Here is a 23,216-nt window from a genome sequence, read left to right on the forward strand (position 1 = left end):
TTAGGAAAATAGCATGGTTGAGGACTCCAAGCACAGCACAAATTAAACCACCACCTCCACCTCCAATCCAGGAGGGAAGGAACTGAAATGCTCACACTGATACAGCAGAATGCACATATATTTGAAAAGGATTATTCTTCCTCCTTCTAGAAACGGGAGTAACCTGAGTTCCATTATTTCCAATGCTAAGACCACTACTTATCACCCTTAAGACAAGAGGAAGGTATAAAATCAGAGTTGGAAGAGACCACAAGGGCCATACAGTCCAACCCCCTGCCAAGCAGGAAACACCATCAAAGCATTCCAGACAGATGGCTGTCAAGCCTCTGCTTAAAGACCTCCAAAGAAGGAGACTCCACCACACTCCTTGGCAGCAAGTTCCACTGCCGAACAGCTCTTGCTGTCAGGAAGTTCTTCCTAATGTTTAGGTGGAATCTTCTTTCTTGCAGCTTGAATCCATTGCTCCGTGTCCACTTCTCTGGAGCAGCAGAAAACAACCTTTCACCCTCCTCTATATGACATCCCTTTATATATTTGAACATGGCTATCATATCACCCCTTAACCTTCTCTTCTCCAGGCTAAACATACCCAGCTCCCCAAGCTGTTCCTCATAAGGCATTGTTTCCAGGCCTTTGACCATTTTGGTTGCCCTCCTCTGGACATGTTCCAGCTTGTCAGTATCCTTCTTGAACTGTGGTGCCTAGAACTGGACACAGTACTCCAGGTGAGGTCTGACCAGAGCAGAATACAGTGGTACTATTACTTCCCTTGATCTAGATGCTATACTCCTATTGATGCAGCCCAGAATTGCATTGGCTTTTTTAGCTGCTGCATCACACTGTTGACTCATGTCAAGTTTGTGGTCTACCAAGACTCCTAGATCCTTTTCACATGTACTGTTAAAATTCTTCTTGTTTGCTTTGGGTCCGGTTGTCTAATCTGTTAAGGTCATTTTGAAGTGTGATCCTGTCTTCTGGGGTATTAGCCACCCCTCCCAATTTGGTGCCATCTGCAAACTTGCTCAGGATGTCCTCAAGCCCATCATCCAAGTCATTGATAAAGACAGGCTTGAGAAATCACAATGGCTTGCAGAAGTATGTTTTTTTTAAAAAAAAAACTTTGGGGAGGAGGTCGGGGAGAGGGGGTCTTTAAAGCAGCCCAATGAGTCTGAGCATGTTCACTGGTTTGGGAATGCTACCGGTAGCTGCTTGTTTGGGAGTAGAAAACCAGGTGGAAATGGAAGGTTGTGTCAAAAATCCTGTACACAGCAACATTTTGTTGCAGCTCCCACTCGTTATCTCTGTCTTGCCCCCAACTATTATTTCTGACGTCGGTCCTGTCTACATCCAATTCACCAAGATAAGCGATCCACTATGCATGAATATGTCCAAACTTGAAGCACTGGTCTCTTAGCAACCGGAGTACCCTTTGTATTAAAACATAGCTGAAGGGAAACAGCTGCCATTTCCTACAGCCTTACACATACCAAACCTGCAAGTACCTATAAAAAGATTGACAGCCCTGCAAACAATGATTAAACACAATTCCACTCCGGACGTCATTTCGTGTTTGACTTACCAGTGCACTGAAACTGGGCACATAAGAGCCCTTTACTCTGTAACAGCTGAAGAGGGAAGCATGGCAGAGTGTCTGGTGAACACATACAATCACATCAAGGTTGGGTTTGTGCAGTCTTTAACTGATGCTCACATGCGCTCTTGCAGAATGCACTTTGGCAAAAATAACACTCGGAAGGAATAGTGATACAATCACACATACAATTGCATCCTGATTGCTTTGTTTCCCTGGCAGTGTTTCATAATTAGAACATCGGTAAGAGGGAAATGGTGCAGAAAGAAAGAAAGAAAGAAAGAAAGAAAGAAAGAAAGAAAGAAAGAAAGAAAGAAAGAAAGAAAGAAAGAAAGAAAGAAATCAAAGTGTTGGTACTGACAGTTAAAGCCCTAAACGGCCTCAGTCCTGTATACCTGAAGGAGCGTCTCCACCCCCATCATTCAGCCCGGACACTGAGATCCAGCACCGAGGGCCTTCTGGCGGTTCCCTCATTGCGAGAAGTGAGGTTACAGGGAACCAGACAGAGGGCCTTCTCGGTAGTGGCACCCGCCCTGTGGAACGCCCTCCCAGTAGATGTCAAGGAAATAAGCAACTATTTTACTTTTAGAAGACAACTGAAGGCGGCCCTGTTTAGGGAAGTTTTTAATGTTTGGTGCTGTACTGTTTTTAATATTCGGTTGGAAGCTGCCAAAAGTGGCTGGGGAAACCCAGCCAGATGGGCGGGGTATAAATAAATTATTATTATTATTATTATTATTATTATTATTATTATTATTATTATCTCAATTTTGGAATTAATTTTGGAAATTCTTCTAGCTAAACTAGCGTTCAGATTCAGAGGAATGGAATTTGGGGCAGAATGAACTTGCATGTCAGCTACCTCCTTCTTCAGTCTCCAAGGATCCTCAGAACACCAAGTGGCCTCAGAGATTTCTTCGTGAGACCCTTACTGCCACGGCTTGGAAATCCCCTTCTCATCACAGGACCCCATTTCTATTTTAATTTCCAAGGTGTAGTAGGGCTTTCCTGCATCCACTTGGTATTGACCCACAAAGCCTTAAATGACTCCGGACCATGAAACCTCAAGGACCACCTCTCCCCACATGATCCAACCTGGATCCTGTGATCTGGAGCCTTTTCTGTGGTGGCTCCGCACTTGTGAAATGCTCACCCCAGGGAGGCTCGCTTGGCACTTTCACTGAATATCTTTAGGCATCAAGTGAAAGCGTTCCTCTTCTCCTTTGGCTAATTAAGCAATCTATGTCCTTTGAAACTGGGAGAGGGGTATTGTTTTTGTTTGTTACTATACTAGGTATATGTGTTTTTAGATTGTAAACTGCCCTGTGATCCTCGGATGAAGGGTAGTATAGAAATATAATAATAATAATAATAATAATAATAATAATAATAATAATAATAATAATGGCAGCCTAGTAGTTCCCTTCACCTGACCACGCAATTCAACAATGTTTACTTACTTGAGGGTTACCCCAAAGAATCAATTTATTTTACAGCATGCTGCTGATAACGCCAAGGTTGCAGGTTCAATCCCCATATGGGACAGCTGAATATTCCTACATTGCAAGGGGTTGGACTAGATGATCATCGGGATCCCTTCCAACTCTATAATTCTACGATTCTATTTCGCCTCTGGCTGTAAGTGCAGCTGCTCCAGTTTTACTCCATGCTGCTTCTAAGCTCTGTTCTCTTCCACTCATCCATTTCCTGGGACCTCTCCCCCCTCAAGCTCCCATATCTTGCTTTTTATGTAGCCGCTCTGGGCATTAAACCTAAACAAAGGCAAAAGCATATAATGCTTTGGCAAAGCAGCACAGAAGTGTGCTAAAGGGCTCTGCATGGAGAGCCACTGATACAGCAGGGGTCCCAGTTGCTAACTCTCCCCCCCCCCCCATGGTAATTCATAGTCTAAGCATTAGGTGCATCTGCCCACACAGGTGATGAAAGTAATGGTAAAATTATAGGGGATTCTACCCCCTGGTTCAGTTGCTGATCAGTATAAAAGGTATGCATATGAGTTTCTTCTTCCTCTTCCTCTTCCTCTTCCTCTCCTCCTCGCTAGTGGCCGCCGAGACCACATAACACCGGTCTTGAAAGACCTACATTGGCTCCCAGTACGTTTCCGAGCACAATTCAAAGTGTTGGTGCTGACTTTTAAAGCCCTAAACGGCCTCGGTCCAGTATACCTGAAGGAGAGTCTCCACTCCCATCATTCTACCTGGACACTGAGGTCCAGTACCAAGGGTCTTCTGGTGGTTCCCTCGCTGCGAGAAGCCAAGATACAGGGAACCAGGCAGAGGGCCTTCTCGGTGGTGGCACCTGCCCTGTGGAACACCCTCCCACCAGATGTCAAAGAGAAAAACAACTACAAGAGTTTTAGGAGACATCTGAAGGCAGCCCTGTTTAGGGAAGATTTTAATGTTTAATAGATTATTGTATTTTAATGTCTGTTGGAAGCTGCCCAGAAGCTGCCCAGCCAGATGGGCGGGGTATAAATAATAAATTTATTATTATTATTATTATTATTATTATTATTATTATTATTATTATCTTCTTCTTCTTCTTCTTCTTCTTCTTCTTCTTCTTCTTCTTCTTCTTCTTCTTCCTCCTCCTCCTCCAGGGGCACAGGGTTATGGGTTATTGTTGCTGCCCCCCTTCCTTCTTGCTGATCACTATCTGCCTTGCTTCACACGCTTTGCTCAAGCAGAAGACTACAAGGCTTCCCCAAACTGGCAATTGTGAATTTTGTTGGTCTAATATGAAAGGGAACTTAGAACTGTTTTACTGCTAGACGGTCTAGAAGTTGTTAGGAGAAGATTATGCCATTTACTCTGATTGATTACTTTGCCAATGCTATTTATTAGTTCTATTTGCACATTGTATCCAATTGCTTTAAGCTGCTTTAAATTTCATAATATGTAACTTGTTTCCTTTCCTGTGAATTCTATAACTCTTCGTAATTCCATTTCATACTGTTTAATAATGCCATTAGGCTTTGTTTATTAACAAACTGACTGGTTCAGTTCAGTTGCAATGAGCTGTGTGCAGCTTTTGCTGGGTAAGCCTCACTCCTGGTTCCACTGAATTGCTTCTGAGCAACTCTGAACCTCAACTGGAATCCAATGGCTGCATTGGCTAGGATCTGGCAGGACATGTGCTGAAGCTGGTTGGATTTTGAGATTAACAGGCATCAGGAGAACATCTAAAAACAATTCCACTACAGATACAGGCTGGGGAAGTTCTCTACTGTACTTTAAAAGGCTTGTTGGAAGAGGAAGGTCTTCAGGAGGTACCAAAAAGACAACAGAGATGGAACCTGTCTAATATTTAACTGAAAGGAATTCAGGCGCCATCACACCTGAAGGAACATCTCCACCCCCATCATTCAGCCCGGACACTGAGGTCCAGCACCGAGGGCCTTCTGGCGGTTCCCTCATTGTGAGAAGTGAGGTTACAGGGAACCAGGCAGAGGGCCTTCTCGGTAGTGGCACCCGCCCTGTGGAACGCCCTCCCAGCAGATGTCAAGGCAATAAGCAACTATTTTACTTTTAAAAGACAACTGAAGGCAGCCCTGTTTAGGGAAGTTTTTATTGTTTGACGCTGTGTTGTTTTTAATATTCAGTTGGAAGCAGCCCAGAGTGGCTGGGGAAACCCAGCCAGATGGGCGGGGTATAAGTAATAAATTATTATTATTATTATTATTATTATTATTATTATTATTATTATTATTATTATTATTCCCATGTTCCTCTGTTGTACAGGATGGACCACCCGATCAAGTGGTATCTGCAGTGATCAATTGGGTATGTAAGGGATGAGGTGATTTCAAGGGCATGAGGGCAACAGTACTGCCCCACTTGTGATTCCCAAAAACTGGGGAAGGGCCATAGCTCAGTGGTAGAGCATGTGCTGAGCAATGGGGTCTGTGGGGTGGTGAATGCTTCCCTTTGTGAGGAACAGCTGTCTACCAGCTCCATCTGGTAATCCAGCTAAGGTGTTCTGTGTTCACAGTTTGCCGCAGCTTTCAGCTCGTCTCCCCCCACACCCTGAAACAACCTTGAAAGCACAGTGCGAATGACCTTACTGAGATCTGCTCACTTTCAGATGCAACAGCATTGCTCTTTGGCAACTGGGTTGAGTCGTTGCCCTACTTCCACGAATCACAGCCCAAACCCAGCAATTAAGCAGTTAAACAAGCAAAAAAAGTAGCAGTACACAAGCCTTGTAAACAGGCTGTTAAGGGAATAATATTTTTGACTGGTGGCATCTAAAAATATCTTCAGAGAATTCAGGAACAGTACAAATGGGTTCTATTCCAATGAGTGAATCACACCCTCTGCCACACACACAAAAAGTAGGATAGCGCTCTCATCTTCAGCTTAGAAGGGGAAGGATCAACAGTGAACTTAGAAGGTAGCCCCGGTATATGGAGCATGGCTCAAATTGGGGGCAGGGAGGACATTAAGAAAGCCCACAAGACACCCCCCTCACCTTCAGGCAAATAATAGCTTCTAAAACCAGCAGATACTGGGGATAACTAAAAGTACAGGCTCTTTTCGACCTCCCTCTGAATGCCACTTCCTGGGGATCAGAATTGTAGAGTTTGAAAAGACCAGAGGATGAACTCTGCTAAAGACAGGGTGGCACAACAGCATCCTTGAAAGATGATGATGATGATGATGATGACGACAACAACAACAACAACAACAATTTATTATTTATACCCCGCCCATCTGGCTGGGTTTCCCCAGCCACTCTGGGCGGCTTCCAACAGACATTAAAATACAATTATCTATTAAACATTATAAATAATCTATTAAACATTATAAGCTTCCCTAAACCGGGCTGCCTTCAGATGTCTCCTTGTAGTTGTTTATCTCTTTGACATCTGGTGGGAGGGCATTCCACAGGGTGGGTGCCACTACCGAGAAGGCCCTCTCCCTGGTTCCCTGTAGCTTGACTTCTCGTAGCGAGGGAACTCAGTGTCCGGGCAGATAGTCCAGCACTGGTTTAAAAATCTCTATGAGCCTACCACCTCCAGAGGAAACCTGTTCTGCTGTCAAACTCATGCCAACAGGAACCCTGCTAGAGGTAAAATGCATCTGAATACCTGTCACTGGGAATCACTGGGGTGGGGGGAGCACTACTGTGCTCAGGTCCTGTATGTCGGCTTCTCGTAGACATCAGGTTGGCTACTGTGAGAACAGGAGGATGAGGTAGACGGGGCTCTTTGCATGTTCTTACAGGGGCTGCCCTATGTCTCCCCTTAAATCAAATCAAATCAAATCAAATTTTGTCAGCATGAGGAAACATCCATGTTCTAAGCCTCAGCGACACTGGAATACACGGTACTGCTCTCCTTTCCACTGGCTTCCAGAGAGACCTATCACGGTCTTTCAAGCTTATATTTTCCTGCCTCCCTGAACTGCAGCTGTGCAGAGTGTGGAGCTAACAAACATTAAAATGCAATATTCAAATGAAATGAAACGAATTTGCGCAGATCTGAACAAAAATAAGTGAAACCTGAATGAATTAAAGCCTATAACAGACTTTAAATTCAGAATGCAGCACCCATTTTTCCAGGATTTCCTCCTCCCATCAGTACCTGTAGCCAGTGTTTGTTTGTGTGTGTTTTTTCTGGGAGGACGCAGGGGTATGCATACATACCCCTAAACATTTTGTGAATCTAAGTTTGGCCTTATTGAGGGGCAGTATTTCAATATGAGTAGGAAAATGAGAGAACCCCCAAACATTATTATTATTATTATTATTATTATTATTATTATTATTATTATTATTATTATTATTGAAAAAAGCACCGACTAGAGCTAAAAAACAAGTGCCTCCTTCAGACTTGTTGTTAGACTTCTTTCCATCTTTCCCCCAAATACGTTCCAAGTATTGCTCTCTCAATGCATTTTATAAAGGGTGATATATCATGATATGAACCTTCAGCATGAGGTCAATGCATCAACTTATAATCAAAATTTTAATTTACACCTCAAGGGGAGGGGAGTAGTTCCAAACCTGTGCATAAAATTTGGTTGGTGGATTTACATCTGTTGCATTTCAGTTCCCATCAGCTCCATCCAACCAACCTGATCAGTGGTGAGATGCAAGTTGCAAACCAGCAATATTTGGAGGGCTATAGATCCCCAATTGCCATCTTAAAAGAAATCCATCTGAAGAGGCCACAGCAGATTCTTCATCACAGTATTTGTTGTGATGGAGATGTGAAGAACAGGGGGCCAGAGTTCTTGGCCTATGTCTATGGCAGAAGGATGCTAATGCAGCAGTTCAGTTTTCACACTTCGTTTAGAGGCATTATGAAGTTAATTGGGCCACAAAGTTGAGTCTAATTGATATTTGTATTGATTTAGCAATCTCCATGTCTCAATCCTGCTTGCAAGCTACGCTTGGAAATAGAAGCCTGTCATAATTAAGACAGGAGGACAGGTAAATTAATTGATGTCTATGGCCATAACAAAATGCCTTGCTCATCCATCTGAATTAAACCAGTGGCCAGTTCAATGCTGTGTCTGACAAGGGTGAACTTTGGAATGAAATTTATATCTACAGTGGAACCTTGGTTTATGAACACCTCGGTTTATGAATTTTTGGTTTATGAACACCGCGGACCCATCTGGAATGGATTAATTCACTTTCCATTACTTTTAATGGGAAAGTTTGCTTCAGTTTATGAACGCTTCAGTTTATGAACAGACTTCCGGAACCAATTACACCCATGTTTCAGTTTATGAACGCTTCAGTTTAAGTACTTCGCGGACCCGTCTGGAACGGATTAATCCACTTTCCATTACTTTCAATGGAAAAGTTCACTTCAGTTTACGAACGGTTACTCCGCGGACCGTCTGGAACGGATTAATCCACATTCCATTACTTTCAATGGGAAAGTTCGCTTCAGTTTATGAACACTTCAGTTTATGAACAGACTTCCGGAACCAATTGTGTTCATAAACCGAGGTACCACTGTATATGTGTCTTAGTTAAAATGTACTCAGGTATTAAATATGGCAATAAGCAATTTCCTTACATTTTTTTCTCCTTTGCAACGATGCAGGATCATTTTACTTTGTGACCCTAAATTTAATCACAGTCCCCCAAACACAGCCTAACACACACAGTGTAAAGTAAAACAAATACTTTTCACGATCTGGATTCAGTATTTCTATTAATGTATTAAAAGCCAAAACATACTGCTCAGCCTTTGTTCAACTAAGAAACCTAGATGCCTAGCACAAACTGCAATTCTCAACACCGTTGTTACCTTTCAAGAACACAAGCAAAGCCTTGCTAGATCAGGCCAAAACCCCCTCAGGTCTAGTATTCTGCTCTCATTGTGGCGACCAGATGTTCAAGAAAAACTCACAGACAGGACCAAAAGGGCAATGAACATCTCAGGAACTGGTAATAGAGACATACAACCTCTGACAGTGAAGGTAGGGAAAAATAGCTTCCATCAGATCAAGCAAGCCAGACATCAATGCTCATAACAGATATAGATTCAGGTTGACATATTTTAAACAGCAAAAAAGAGGACGCTCTGGCGACTCTCATTTTAAACACCTCTGCTATATGTAGGCTACAGAAGCTGTGATATATTGCTGAGTGGGGCAGGAGAAGAGAGGAGGAAAGCAAGTATTCAGCCACAAGTTGAATTCCAAGTAACCCGTTCTAAATTGGGAAGATGTTTGCTGCTAATGTTACACTTGTCCATGCACTGACAACCTCAAGGCTGGATTACTGTAATGTGCTTATTTGGTGCAGAGCATATTGGTGTTTTTTTTTTAAAAAAAATCGTTTTTGCCTTTAATGTGGCAACACTGCCTTTTTGTTATTATTATTTTTTAAAAATTTTTATTGGATTTAAAAAAGATGCAGATAGAAAAGAAAAAGAGAACAAAACCACTTTGTCCATCCTTATTCCCCCAAATTCTTCCCATTTCAAAGACAATTAAGAATAATAAAAAGGCTAAAAAAGAAAATACAACAATAAAAATAAAAATACAGTGACATCATTCTAAGACTTCTGAACTTATCCTTTCTGACTTCCTCAATTCCCCCTCTTGAGCTCTTATTATTAAAATAATTCTCGCAGTTCCCAAATCTAACTTCACATTCTTTTTTTTCTAAATTTTAACTTCTTCATTGCTATTAACCATACTTTTTATACTTTAACTTCTTTATTACTAACATCCTCTCTCCAAAATTACTATTGTCTAGCTACTAATCTCTACTGGTTAGTTCGCTTGTGACTACTACTGCGGGTGGCGCTGTGGGTTAAACCACCGAGCCTAGGGCTTGCCGATCAGACGGTCGGCAGTTCGAATCCCTGCGATGGGGTGAGCTCCCGTTGCTCTGTCCCAGCTTCTGCCAACCTAGCAGTTCGAAAGCATGTCAAAGTGCAAGTAGATAAATAGGTACCACCACGGCTGGTGTGCTAATATAGGTGAACTAGGACACTGCCTAGGGTGCGAAAATTGAGGGGCGCTTCTCTGTCCAGCCCACCCGCCGCCGCCACCCGCCACTGCCTGCAGGGCCATCTCTAGGCTCAGGCTGGCGGGCGCCAGGGCACCTGGTGAACAGGGGCACTGTGGGGAGGAGGACGCAGGAGGCGATCCTCCTCTGAGGCTGCCGCTGCTGTGTGCGCCTTCTGGAGGCTGGCCTGGGCGGCGGATGCTGTCTCCGTGCTGCTGCCGGCATTGCTTCTTTCCTACTCTCGGCCGCTTCCGGCCGCTTCCTCTCGCTCGGCTCACCTGGACAGAAATTTCACCCCTGAAAAAGAGGATGTGTTCTGGAAAAAGAGGACGTATGGCAACCCTAATTGCAAACTGTATCAGCCAGTGAGGAAGGCATACAATCCTGCCCCAAAATTCATTCATAACAGAAATAAACTTGGCATGAGCTTAAGTGCAGCAACTCTCTAACTGTCAGGAGTATGGGCAGGAGTCAGGCTCTGGGGCCTGTAGTGCTTTGCAGGACTGGGGCCTGCCTCAGCTTGTGCTGGAGAAGCAAGGCGTGGCCACACAGGTGAAGTCCTCAGCTTGTGCTGGAGAGGCAAGGAGTAGTCACCCAGGTGAGGCCACTTGAGATCTCACTGCACCTGGTGGCAGGAGCTGAGAGGGATAAAAGCCCAGCATTTCCCTTCAGCTCTTTGCCACAGCAACGCTATCCTTGCCTGGTTACATCTGGCCTCTTGATCCTTGCTCCGTGGACCCTTGCCTTGCCGACGTCTTGATCCTTGCTCCGTGGACCCTTGCCTTGTCAACGCCTTGCTCCTTGACTCCCAGACCTTCGTCTTCGCCTCTGCCTTGCTCCCTGACCCTGTGACTGCCTGCTGCTGGACCCTCAGCCCTGCACCTGTTCCTGCTTCTACACCACCATCTTGCCTCTGGTCCTGACGCCCGCCGACCGGACCGTGACACTAACCCTATTAACACTGATTGAAGACCACACAAAACTGATTTTAAAAAAGGAGTGCCAAACTTAGTAGTTATTTAAAATGTGTAATTTGTTTAAGTTAATGCTAATTGAATCAGAAAAAAGGGGGAGGATATGAAAGCCAATTAAGGCATTACAGTAACTTCAATAATGTCTTGGAAGGACGTGAGGACACTGGACTAGAGGGGCCACCTCTTCCCCCCAAAAACATGGAATATGCATTTCAAGCTCTGCTGAGCCACTGGCCCCCATCTTCCCTTCTTTCATGCAGTTTATTCTGTTTCATTCTGCCCACAGGCCTACAGTTTCATCAGTTTCCCCTCATTGTCATTCTCTTGCACTAGCAGATCTATGTATAGTCAGATACCTCCCCAATATATCTCTCACCATGGTGAGAAAGACTGTGAGCAGTTGAACTATGTGCCTGCTCAGCTTGCTCTCCAGGTGCCACTGATGGGAATTTCAAGCCCTTCCTTCTGAGAGGTCTTTCAGTGGTGGTTGGTGCCCAGTGGGACTAGTAAAGTAAAAGGCAGGGAAAGCAAGGGAGATGGAACCCCAGGACAGGCACAGCCAATTAATTCCCCAAGGGCAACATTGAGACTAAGGAGGAGGTAGCTCACAGTCACTGCTACTTCCTGCATTGGTTGTAAGAAAGAAGGTGGGTAGGTTGGAGCAGTGCCCCATTCACCCTAATGAACCAGCCTCCATTGGATTCTTTGCCTTTAAACCACTCTCTGACCACAGCGCTTTTCAAATGAAAGTAAGATATATTTTAGGTTGCATCCAACTAAGTCAGGATTGCCATATTTCAAAAAGCAAAAATTCAGTTTAATGAAATTCGCCAAGATCTACACTTCCAACGTGGGCTGCCATATGTCTGGATTTTCCTGGACATTTCAGTGATTTCCACCCAGACGCTGCAAACAAGGCTTTGTCAAGGAAATTCCGGACGTATGGCAACCCTAAACTAAGTCTGTGTAGACCCTAAACTACTCTGTGTAGACCCACTGAATTTTCAACAGGTCTGCTCTGATTAGGACTAGCACTGGATGCAACCTATATGCACCCTGTGGGTATCAGGGGAATGCGGGTTCTCCTTCATGGAGAGCACGTGTTGCGGTGGGGGCCTAGCAAACCACCCTGAGTTGCTGGGGTGGGGGCTATGAGTTGGCCACCATTCTGACTGGACCCAGGCTGTTGCTGGGGAGAAAAGCATGTTTCAATTTCAGAGGGACAGCCAGGGGTATATAAGGCAGGCACGTGGTTTATTCCTCCTCTTGGCTGCGTTCTTCGGATCACCCGCCCTCCCTCCCTATGTTTAGGCCTCTGTGTTGACCTTGCTGTGCCTATCATGGGGTCGTCTGCTTGGCAGGGGCCCGGTAGGAATTTTTCCATTTGGCTGATTGGCTGGTGCCATCTGGTTTTTGCCTACTGCATATCAAATAGTCACAACTTGTAAGGTTGGTGGTTAGGCATTGGTTATTTTGGTTGTATGAGGGCTCTTGTTGACTGTGTTGGCCCCTCAAGTTAATGCCTGCGTGTTGGGGAAATTCCGGTCAGGAATACAGGGGCTCGATATGCAGTGTCCGTAACCCCCGGTTGGGGGCCAGGGCTGCGTGAGAGCCCCTGGGAGCCTGAAGGGAGAGGGGAGGGCTAGCACACCTGGCTCTCTGTCTCTCCCTATAGGGTTTCCCCTTGCTGACTTAAGGCTAGTTCTGTCCTTAGGGGACAGTTGGTGAATCAATGCCTACGCAACCACTCACAGATTTTGTATTTTAATAAAGTTGTGGCCAAATTCATGCCAAAACCCCAAAACAAAAATTCTGTCTGTGGTGTGAATTATTTGAGGGGTGGTTTGGGCAGGCCCGTCCTAGCCATAGAAGCTAGTGGCGTGGAGAACCATGGCGCTGGGCGCTGGAGGGGCGCCAAGTGAGCGCAGGGTTCCGGCGATCTGGACAGGACTGTGCTCCACGAGTTGAGAGGCTGCACCGCGTCTCTCTACTTCTCCGAGGACTCCGCGCTGCGCCTCCTTCTCGTTTCCCCAGCACTGGGTTCCGCTCAGTCGAGCTTTGCCACCAGCGCGCGCACAGCGCCCAAGCAGCTCTTGCTGGTCCCGCGGTGCGCGCACTGGTGGCAAAGCTTGACTGAGCGGAACCCAGCGCTGGGGAAACGAGAAGGAGGCGCAGCGCGGAGTCCTCGGAGGTGGCCTCCCGCTGCTGCCGCGGTCTGCTTGTCACTCCCGGGCCCTTGGAGGGGCTCTGGAGGGGGGTGCTGGAGAGACCTTAGAGCTAGGGCGCTGGATGAGCTTAAGACGGCCCTGGGTTTGGGGGACCTCGACACGCAACAAACCCCCCAGGCAGAAAATGTAAACAAGCCAGATCCCCTTCCAGAGCTGCTGCCACACAGTCAATTTTGAGAGCCTCCACCCACAACAGTATTGTGATAAATGGACTGAACGAGATGCATAAAAATAATAATGAAGCCCTACATTAAAATTGCATGAACACTAATAAATGATTTGCATTTTTTTAAACAACAACAACAACAACCCCCAAACTTTCTGGATGACTCAGCATCAAAAACGTACCCTGTGGTTCTGTGCACAAAGTCCTTTTTAGCAATACAGAGGAAAGTGCTGTCAGGTCACACTGAGTTTAATAACACAAGACTATAAAAAGAAAAGAGTTTGCTATGAGAGGTCTGCTATTGAGATCACTGTGGGACATAAAAAACACTTCCTCCTAATTATATAGGACCTTAGTCACAGGTACAGATCATAGCTTTCAGATGCATATTCAATGATGTGCTAAAATGAGAATGGGAATGCATGGTTAAGCGCTCAGATGATCCCGGCTGGGGGAGCGGGGGGAACGGACGGGACACACAGCTTGTAAATAAAACATTTAAAAATGGCTGCATTTTGTTCCCCTCAGTGCATTATTCATTTCTGTAATCACCATTTAAGGAAACGGGGGGGGGGGGACTCACAAACCTATAAGAACTGCAGAGTTCAGGGCTGTCTTAAGCGCCCCTGGCGCCGTGGAGCGACGGATCCCTCCACGCCCCCCCACCCCGTTTCCCAGCGTGGTGGGCGCGCGCGCTGCGCTGCGGGCAGCTGCCACAGGCGCTGCTGCGCGGCGGGCAGGCACAGCGCGGTTGCCGGCGCAGCTGCGCGTCAAACCAGCGGACCGGCCAGCCAGCGGGCAGGCGCAGCTCGTGGCGCCCTCCTGGTGGGCCAGCGCCGTGGTGCCACGAGCCGCCGGGGGTCTACCTAGAGCTGGCCCTGGTAGAGTTCCTAGACCACATTCAATGACTTGTATCTAATGCTAGTCTTGTGCAGAGTAGATCCGTTGAAAATGAAGGACATGACTAGGGCTGGGAGATATCTGTTTTTCAACATCATAATATATCACCAGCTAAACGTTGTGATATACCAAAATATCACAATGTCTGAAATAAGGATGGAACTATGTAGAGGTAAACATCAGGGTTAGGCAATATTTGGCTTTCAACATTGCAATATATCACCAGTTAAGCATCACAATATACTGATATGTCATGATGTGTGAAATCAGTATAAAACGATATACTCATATATCATGATGTGTGAAATATGTATGGGTATTGGCTACTTTCACAGTTTTCCCTGCATTGTGATTTTTGCATAGCACACACACACACAAAACACATCATGATTTGTGATATATTGCCAGGTCGAAAATAATGAAACCTATATAACAATATGGACTTCAAACTGGTTTTGGACAATATATTAATATATCACCCAGCTCTAATATCTAGCTGTCTACAAATCATGCAGTTTGTGGGGGAAGGGCTGTAGCATCTGCTTTACTTGCAGAAGGTTCCAGGGTCAAGCCCCAACATCTCCCGTTAGGGCTGAGAGAGAGCCTAGACTGAAACCCCCGAGAGCTGCTTCCAGTCAGTGTGGCCAATACTGTGATGGATGGGCCAATATTTAAACTCAGTATAAGGCACCTTCCTACGTCCCTTATGCAATGTACATAAACCAAGCAGGTTCACACATATAGATTTATAGTTAAACCCAAGAATCCTTCCCAAAATGATTGGTGAAGTAGAGACAGTTTAGCGTTCCCCTGGGTTGGAATTAATAAACACAAGAAAGGGGGTCCAAAGTTGCTTCAAATGCGTCATGCTCCATGTCTCTCCTAGCCAGTCTGCACTGCTGTGTAACTTGCCAGCTGGCGTCAGCAGCCAGACTCTGTCATACCATTCCTTTAGGGACAAACTTCTCATCGACTTTCCAAAAGGGAAAGCTATGTGCAGCTATGAGAAGATAAGAGATTGAATTCTTACAGATTGAATTCCTAGTTTGATCCTAGAACAAAGCACAAAGAGAGGCTCGGATTCACGTACCTGCCTTGCTGCACCACAGTCCCTATAACCATGAACATACTTTTTTTTTTTGCAAAAAAACCCCCCACCCTTGAACACTCTCACAAGAGAAGCAGTGGAGGCCCTCATCCCTGACATCTCCTCCCTTCCTGATGCAGAATCATAGAATCATAGGACTGTAGAGTTGGAAGGGACCTCAAAGGTCAATGCAGGAATCACAGCTGAAGAATACCTGGCAGATGGCCATCCAACCTCTCTTTAAAGATCTCCAATGAAAGAGAGTTCACCACCTTCCGAGATAGTCCATTCCACTGTTGAACAGCTCTCACCATCAGGAAGTTCTTCCTAATGTTTTGTTGAAATCTCCTTTCTTGCCATTTGACTCCAGTAGTTCAGACCCTCCTCTCAGCTTGCTCCATCTTCCATGTGACAGTCCTAGAGATATTTGAAGATGACTATCATATCGCCTCTCAGGTAGGTAGCCGTGTTGGTCTGGGTCAAAGCAAAATAAAAAAATTCCTTCAGTAGCACCTTAAGAAGTGTGCATGCACACGAAAGCTCATACCAAAATATAAACTTAGTTGGTCTTTAAGGTGCTACTGAAGGAATTTTTTTATTTTATATCGCCTCTCAATATTTTCTTCTCCAGGATAAACAACGCTCATAAGGGGGGGGGGGGCTTTGACGAATGGTTGAAGGAGTTGGGAAGAGAAGACTAAGAAGCATCATGATAGCCATCTTCAAATACCTGAAGGACTTTCGCATGGAAGATTGTGCAAGCTTGTTTTCTGCTGCTCCAGAAGTCCCTACACCCAGAATAAGACAGAACAGAGCACATGTTTCCACTGTGCTCTGTGCTCACACTGCCATAGTGAGGAAGACTGTGATCTCAGTTTGCTGTCCACCAATGGTGCCCATTGGGGCTGGTGGGGCAGAAGATAGGCAGACCAACTGTAGGTGGTGGCAGAGCCAATGACAGGCAGAGCCAGCTAATTTTGTCCAATCCTCATTGCTGTTAAGTTCTACAAGGGCTTCAAAGCGTTTGTGCTTGACTGGAAAAGGGGTCACGGCCTTTCTTTCATCGCCTAGAAATAATAGAAATAGAAATACTTTATTGACACTGTGCCACTTGTTTACAGTGAGATTAAACGAGTTTACAGATGATGGCAACAGTGATTGATACCGCTGTGCAAAACTGAACGAGATCCAGAAAGGAGGAGGAAGTGTATAGGCATGACCACATCTGTACTGGTCATAAGTAAGAAAGCAGGTAAGTGGAGGGCTGGCTGGGGATGGACTGAGGTTGATTGGGCAGTGTCCCAATTGTGCTAATGAATCACCCTCCAATGTACACGATTGCAGCCTGCACTCATTTACCTGAGCAAGCCATTTCCCTCTGAGCTTCCACACTTCCTGAGCAAACTATTTGCCTCTGAGCTTCCACACTTCCTGAGCAAGCCATTTGCCTCTGAGCTGCCACACTTCCTGAGCAAGCCATTTCCCTCTGAGCTTCCACACTTCCTGAGCAAACTATTTGCCTCTGAGCTTCCACACTTCCTGAGCAAGCCATTTGCCTCTGAGCTTCCACACTTTCTGAGCAAGCCATTTCTCTCTGAGCTTCCACACTCTGAACTTCCACCTCCCAAGATACAGCTTTGGGACCTGCTTTGTTGCAATGGCAATCCAATTACTTTCACCATTAGCTTGTATAAATACCAATATTGTTTAGCCCTGGCTTTGCCATTCACCCACCCATCCTGGCTCAATGGGCTACATGCATCACTGCAGTTTCCCAACTCGCCCAAAGCCCACCTAGGAATTATGTGATTCCCCCCCCCCCAACATATATTTATTATTCTCTCTCCTCCTTCCTTTATCCTTTCCAACAATAGCCCATTATTATAATGCCTCCTGTAGGGGTGACTCAGCAGTGATGATCCCATTCACTGTTAGATATATTTCCAATCTGCGAACAACATTTTTAGCCATTTGCAATATTAAAAGGAGCAAAGGGGGGCATTCAAGACAAAGGAGTTTGCATAAACCTGTCTGAGGCAGTGCAAGAATTGCCAGGCGTTTAAGCTGAAGTGGTGTTCCAGCTGCCTGAATTAATTCGCTCAAACGTAGACATCATTACCCATATGGCACAGTTTTAAATAGAAACCCTTAAAGCATCTCAGAATCCTCCCAAGACACCTGTTATGAATGGCATGTCAGTTTCAACCTGGCAATTTACTCTTGAGTCACACAATTTAATATCAATTAAAAATAGCCTCATTGTGTGTTGATTTTTTAAGAGTTCTCTTTCAAAAGGTACGTGTTTAGGGGAAAGGTAAATAAAAACCCAAATACTTTCACACTACTACAAATAATAAATTCCAAATGCAGTCACACCACAGATTTGTATAATGACATTATGATATTAGCAGCCCCTCCCCCCGTTCCTTTCCTAATGATCCCTGGCATGAAATTTTCCCTTTTCGCAGCTGCCACACATTGGATCTAGGAGTCACCTCCAAAATCTAGCAGCCAGGGTAACAAATGGACAATGAGATGTACCTATGCCAGGAAACAAAACCAATTCACCACTGCAAGCTGGCTACAGGAACTTGCCCAGTCTTGTCAAGGCTTACTTTTGAGTAACCTGCATAGGATTCAGTGCCGGATTTACTTATAAGCTAAACAAGCTATAGCTTAGGGCCCCACTCTCTTGCCCCACCCCCAAAAAATCCACTATTAATATACTTCTTCTTAATTGTATTTCAGTTCAACAATTACAGTGGTACCTCTGGTTAAGAACTTAATTCGTTCCAGAGGTCCGTTCTTAACCTGAAACTGTTCTTAACCTGAAGCACCACTTTAGCCAATGGGGCCTCCCGCTGCTGCCGCACGATTTCTGTTCTCATCCTGAAGCAAAGTTCTTAACCCAAGGTACTATTTCTGGTTTAGCAGAGTCTGTAACCTGAAGCGTTTGTAACCCGAGTGTCAGAGGGCCTGATATGGCTACTCTAGAGTAACGACTCCAGCATGGTCTTTTAAGGCTTTTATTAAGTGCTGATTATTTACAGTGTTCAGAGCAGTAAAAATGCATCCTTAAGGTGAGGTGTCAGAACCTCCGAATGGCGATTGGCGCGTTTTCTTCCAGCACCAAAGCTTTGGCAGACCCAACCTCTTCCCCCTACGTTTGCGTCGCAATTCGGGAGTTGGGGGGATTGGCCTCCCCCCCGTGCGTCCAACTTCCTGTCCCACCTGCGGCATGGGCTCCACAACCTTGCCTGAGCCTCGGACACCACTTCCTGACTCTCCGCTGGAGGCAGAGCTCTCCTTACTCTCTCCAGCGCTTGGGGATGGGCTGGAACTTAAGATGGGAGGGACTTCCCTGTATCCCTTGTCCCTCACACCGAGGTACCACTGTAATTTGATAAAATACGTATTTTGTTATGTGCAAATGGCTTTAGATACTTATTAGGTCCATAAATTAGCAACCTTTCATCTAACCACTGCACCACACTGTTCTATTCCATAAGCCAAGCAATAAGTATTGCACACATCAACCACTAGGTGGTGCCCTCTGCAAACAATTAAGCCCCCCCCCCAAAAAAAACGGCCTCCAGTATCTCATGTCAGAGGTAGTTGGTGCCATAGGATTTAATGGGCAGTAAAAGCTTGAGTAATTTTGAGCACTGCTTGGAACTTCACAAAATGAATTAAGGCTTGCCTTACCTGACAACAATAAATAATGTGCATCAGTAAGCGAGGTATACGAAATGCCCGTTTAAGAAAATGAGTGAAATGGTCAGTGCATCCATTTTCAACATTCTTAAACTTCCTATACTTGTGGCATTTTTTAATCAGAGGCACCTGAAATTTGGCATATCTGCGGATGCCATCAGTCAGATCATGCATGGCAAGTTTCAAGTTACTAGCTCAATGGTTGCCATCTTTTCATAAAATGTATATACTGCTTGACTGTAAAAGCGGTTTACAAAAAAAAGAATAAATCAATAAAATCATAAGTAAAGCAGTTTAAAGCAGCTATTTAACATACTGTACTCAAACAGTAACTAAAACCAGTGATCGGCTAAAAACGGATTTAAAACACAGTAGGCTTGTCTAAATGGACATGTTTTGAGTAGGTGCTAAAAACAGTACAGTGAAGATGCCTGATGTCAAAAAGCAAGGAGTTCCAAAATGTGGGTTCTGCCACAGTAAAATATCAACGTCTTACAAATGCAGAATGAATATTACAGTGGTACCTTGGGTTAAGAACTTAAGAAAGCCACCGGTTTGGGAAGCCTTGACATCAAACTTTGAGGTTTATAATAGCTGAACCTGACCTTGGTTTGGGGTGGGTTCTTTTGAGCCAGTCACCTTAGCTAAAGGGGCAGCTACAGTATGTGCTGTTTAAACACACCCAGCTCACCACAGTGGGCAATTCAATGACCTGGGTGCAGTGTGCTGTATCTTTAAGCCAGCTTTAGAGCAGACAGCTCATCTCCTAGTTGACTGACCTTTGTAAACTGGATCGCCTGAGTGCCTAGGCTGGGCTGCAATTTGTTCCCAGGCAAGAGCGATCAGTTCTGCCCTAGTTCACACTCAGCTGGGTCCATTTGTGCCCATGCTATACTTCTTCAGAGCATAAGGAGGGGATCACATGAGTGAATTATTATCTTTGCAAAGCAATCTCCATCACGTAGAACATTGGCACGTCAGGGGGAATGGGTCTCTCTTAGTCTTCTTGCAGATGTGGTAGTTTTACGCGGTAGCTCTACGCGGGGCTGCCCTTGAAGCTGACCCAGAAACTTCAGTGGGTGCAGAATGCCGCAGCGAGGCTCCTCATGGGGTCCTTGCCGCGGGATCACATTCATCCAGTGCTTTAGCAGCTGCACTGGCTCCCGGTGGAGTACAGGGTCAGGTTTAAGGTGCTGGTTTTGACCTTTAAAGCCCTATGCGGCTTAGGACCCTCGTACCTACAAGACCGCCTCTCCTGGTATGCCCCGCGGAGGACTTTAAGGTCCACAAATAACAACATTCTGGAGATTACAAGCCATAAAGTGGTTAGATTGTGCTCAACTAGGGCCAGGGCCTTTTCAGTATTGGCCCTGACTTGGTGGAACGCTCTTTCACAGGAGACCAGGGCCCTGCGGGATTTGTCATCTTTCCGCAGGGCCTGCAAGACAGAGCTGTTCCGCCTGGCCTTTGGGTTGGATTCAGTCTGACCCCTGTGTTTTCCTCCCTCGTGGTTTTGATTTATGGACTACTTAAAATGAGGCTGCATTTTAAATTTTAATATTGTATTTTAATTAATTGTTTTCTTTTCTTTTATGTCTTGGTAATTTTATTGAAACAAACAAACAAAAAATTCCTTCCAGTAGCACCTTAGATACCAACTAAGTTTGTCATAGGTATGAGCTTTCGTGTGCATGCACACTTCTTCAGATACTTCTTAAAGCAATTTCACAATGAGAGAGAGGGGGGGAGAGAGAGAGAGAGAGAGAGAGAGAGAGCGCAATTTCATATGCAAAATCTTTCAAAACCAAACACAGATACCTGCTAGGATGCAAATCTTCACGTAGGAATCTTGTTGAAAAAAGAAAGCCTTCCACCAGTGGCATTGATAGTCTTACACTCCATGAGCTTAGGGGATGGTGGCTGGTGGGGGTGCTAGGCAGGGACGTAGCGTGGGTTGTGTGAGCCCCGGGCACACAGTTTTTGAGGGGGCACAAAGTAGGTGCTCACACGCATCCCCGGTACAGCTGGTGTTCCTCTCTGCCCACCAAGGGCCACACCAACTCGCTCCTCCCCCCCCCCCCCGTGTGGGCAGGCAGACAGCTCACCGTGGCCCTGCTTTGCTCTGGTATGGGTGGGGTTGCTGTAGCAGTGGCAGCAAGGGCTGGGATAGCACCCACTTGGGAAGTACACATGCTTGTGTGCCCACCCTGGGCACTGGTAACTGACACTACACTGCTGGTACTAGGGAAGGCTGCTGAGAAAGAGTACACCACCCTTTGAACTGGACCCTAAACTAAAGTTTCATTCGGTGAAGTTTGGTTTTGAGACTCAGCACCATTCATAGCTGCCAAGTTATCCCTTTTTTACAGGGATTTTCCCTTATGCTGAATAGGCTTCCTCGCGAGAAAAGCGAAAACTTGGCAGCTATGGCACCATTTGACATGGGAGGAGACAGAGACCCTGCTGAGCCCTTAAGCTTATGGGCTGCTCTGCTAGCAAGAAAGATAACACAGGTAGTTATAAATAGAACAAAACTACTGCTAAAAAGTTCCAGGGAGAGATCATCGTTCCAGCTTTTGTTTTACTTCAGCCAGTATTAAGGGGAACAAGCATTCTACCCATGAATGCTGTTATAGAGATCTTATAGAGAATCCAAGTCATCTTCAACACTGCCTCTCATTTTTAAGTGCCCCTAGGAAGCAAATGTTTTCAGCTTAGCTGAAAGACTGGAACATCACCGGGAAGCTACGATTGCAACAAAAAACTGTGCTGGGGGGAGAATGCATTGGGAATTCCCATGAGAAACTGATTGTCTAGCAGGTGAAGAAAAACAGACTATTAGCAAAAAGCTCTAGCGACATTATGCAAAAACAAAAAACAAAAAACCCACACGTGCACAGATACTTCATGCAACTCAAGCAGGGGGGTGGGGGTGGGGACAAGGCAGAAACCAATGTGCTGAATTCACACTCACAGTTTTTATAACACAGCTATCAGAGAGAGAGAGCATCCATTATGTCTCTTTCCACTACGGAATTTCATTCAGAAAGACACGTTTCCGTTCATAACAAAGTCTACGAGTCGAGCCCATCTACAAGTTCAGAAGAAAGATGTGCCACTGCGAACAGTGTGTGTGTGTGTGTGTGTGTGTGTGTGTGTGTGTGTGTGGAACAGGTGACCGTTAAAGAGAACCCATTCCTACCCAAAACTCTCTGTAAGATTAACCAGAATGGAGGAAGTCAGGTCTGAAGCATTGCCTTCACATCTACACACCTGCCCTGTCCGAAAGTAAACATTAAGAAGGGACTGGTCATGCTCAGCTCTCATGTGTGTAGAGCTGAGAGCCAGTGTGGTGTAGTGGTTAAGAGCGGTAGTCAAGGAGTCCTGGCTGTCTCTGATTGTGAAAACAGCATGAAAATATAAGCATGGTCGCTGAAGAATTGATGCTTTTGAATTACGGTCCTGGAGGAGACTCTTGAGAGTCCCATGGACTGCAAGAAGATCCGACCTATCCATTCTGAAGGCTCCAATACTTTGGCCACCTCATGAGAAGAGAAGACTCCCTGGAAAAGACCCTGATGTTGGGAAAGGTGGAGGGCACTAGGAGAAGGGGACGACAGAGGACGAGATGGTTGGACAGTGTTCTCGAAGCTACTAATATGAGTCTGACCAAACTGTGGGAGGCAGTGGAAGACAGGAGTGCCTGGCGTGCTCTGGTCCATGGGGTCACGAAGAGTCGGACACGACTAAACGACTAAACAACAACAACAATCTAAGCATCAAAACCTTTGGAAAGAAACTCTTCTATCAAGTATTTGCCTTTGGGAAATCAGAGAGCAGAACGTGGCACAACAGCATTCTCCCCTCGTGATTTCCAGCAACTGGTATTCAGAAACATTTCTGTCTCCAACTGTGGGGAACCGTTGAGAGCCTTCTCCTCCATGAATCTGTCCAACCCTCTTTTAAAACCATCCAAGTTGCTGGCCATCACTGACTCCTGCGGGAGCGAGTCCCATAGTTTAAATATGTCTACATGACATACATTTCATTTATCTGT

General features: G+C 45.4%; 1 protein-coding gene across 1 annotated transcript in view; it reads right to left on the bottom strand.

The window, feature by feature from the left end:
* The window catches only part of CALN1 (calneuron 1), an 87,361-nt gene that overhangs the window by 55,130 nt on the left and 9,015 nt on the right, over positions 1–23,216 (bottom strand). The window lies entirely within an intron of this gene.

Source organism: Zootoca vivipara, chromosome 14 (genome assembly GCF_965207765.1).
Source record: "Zootoca vivipara chromosome 14, rZooViv2.hap1.1, whole genome shotgun sequence".
In the NCBI taxonomy this organism is placed as follows: Eukaryota; Metazoa; Chordata; class Lepidosauria; order Squamata; family Lacertidae; genus Zootoca; species Zootoca vivipara.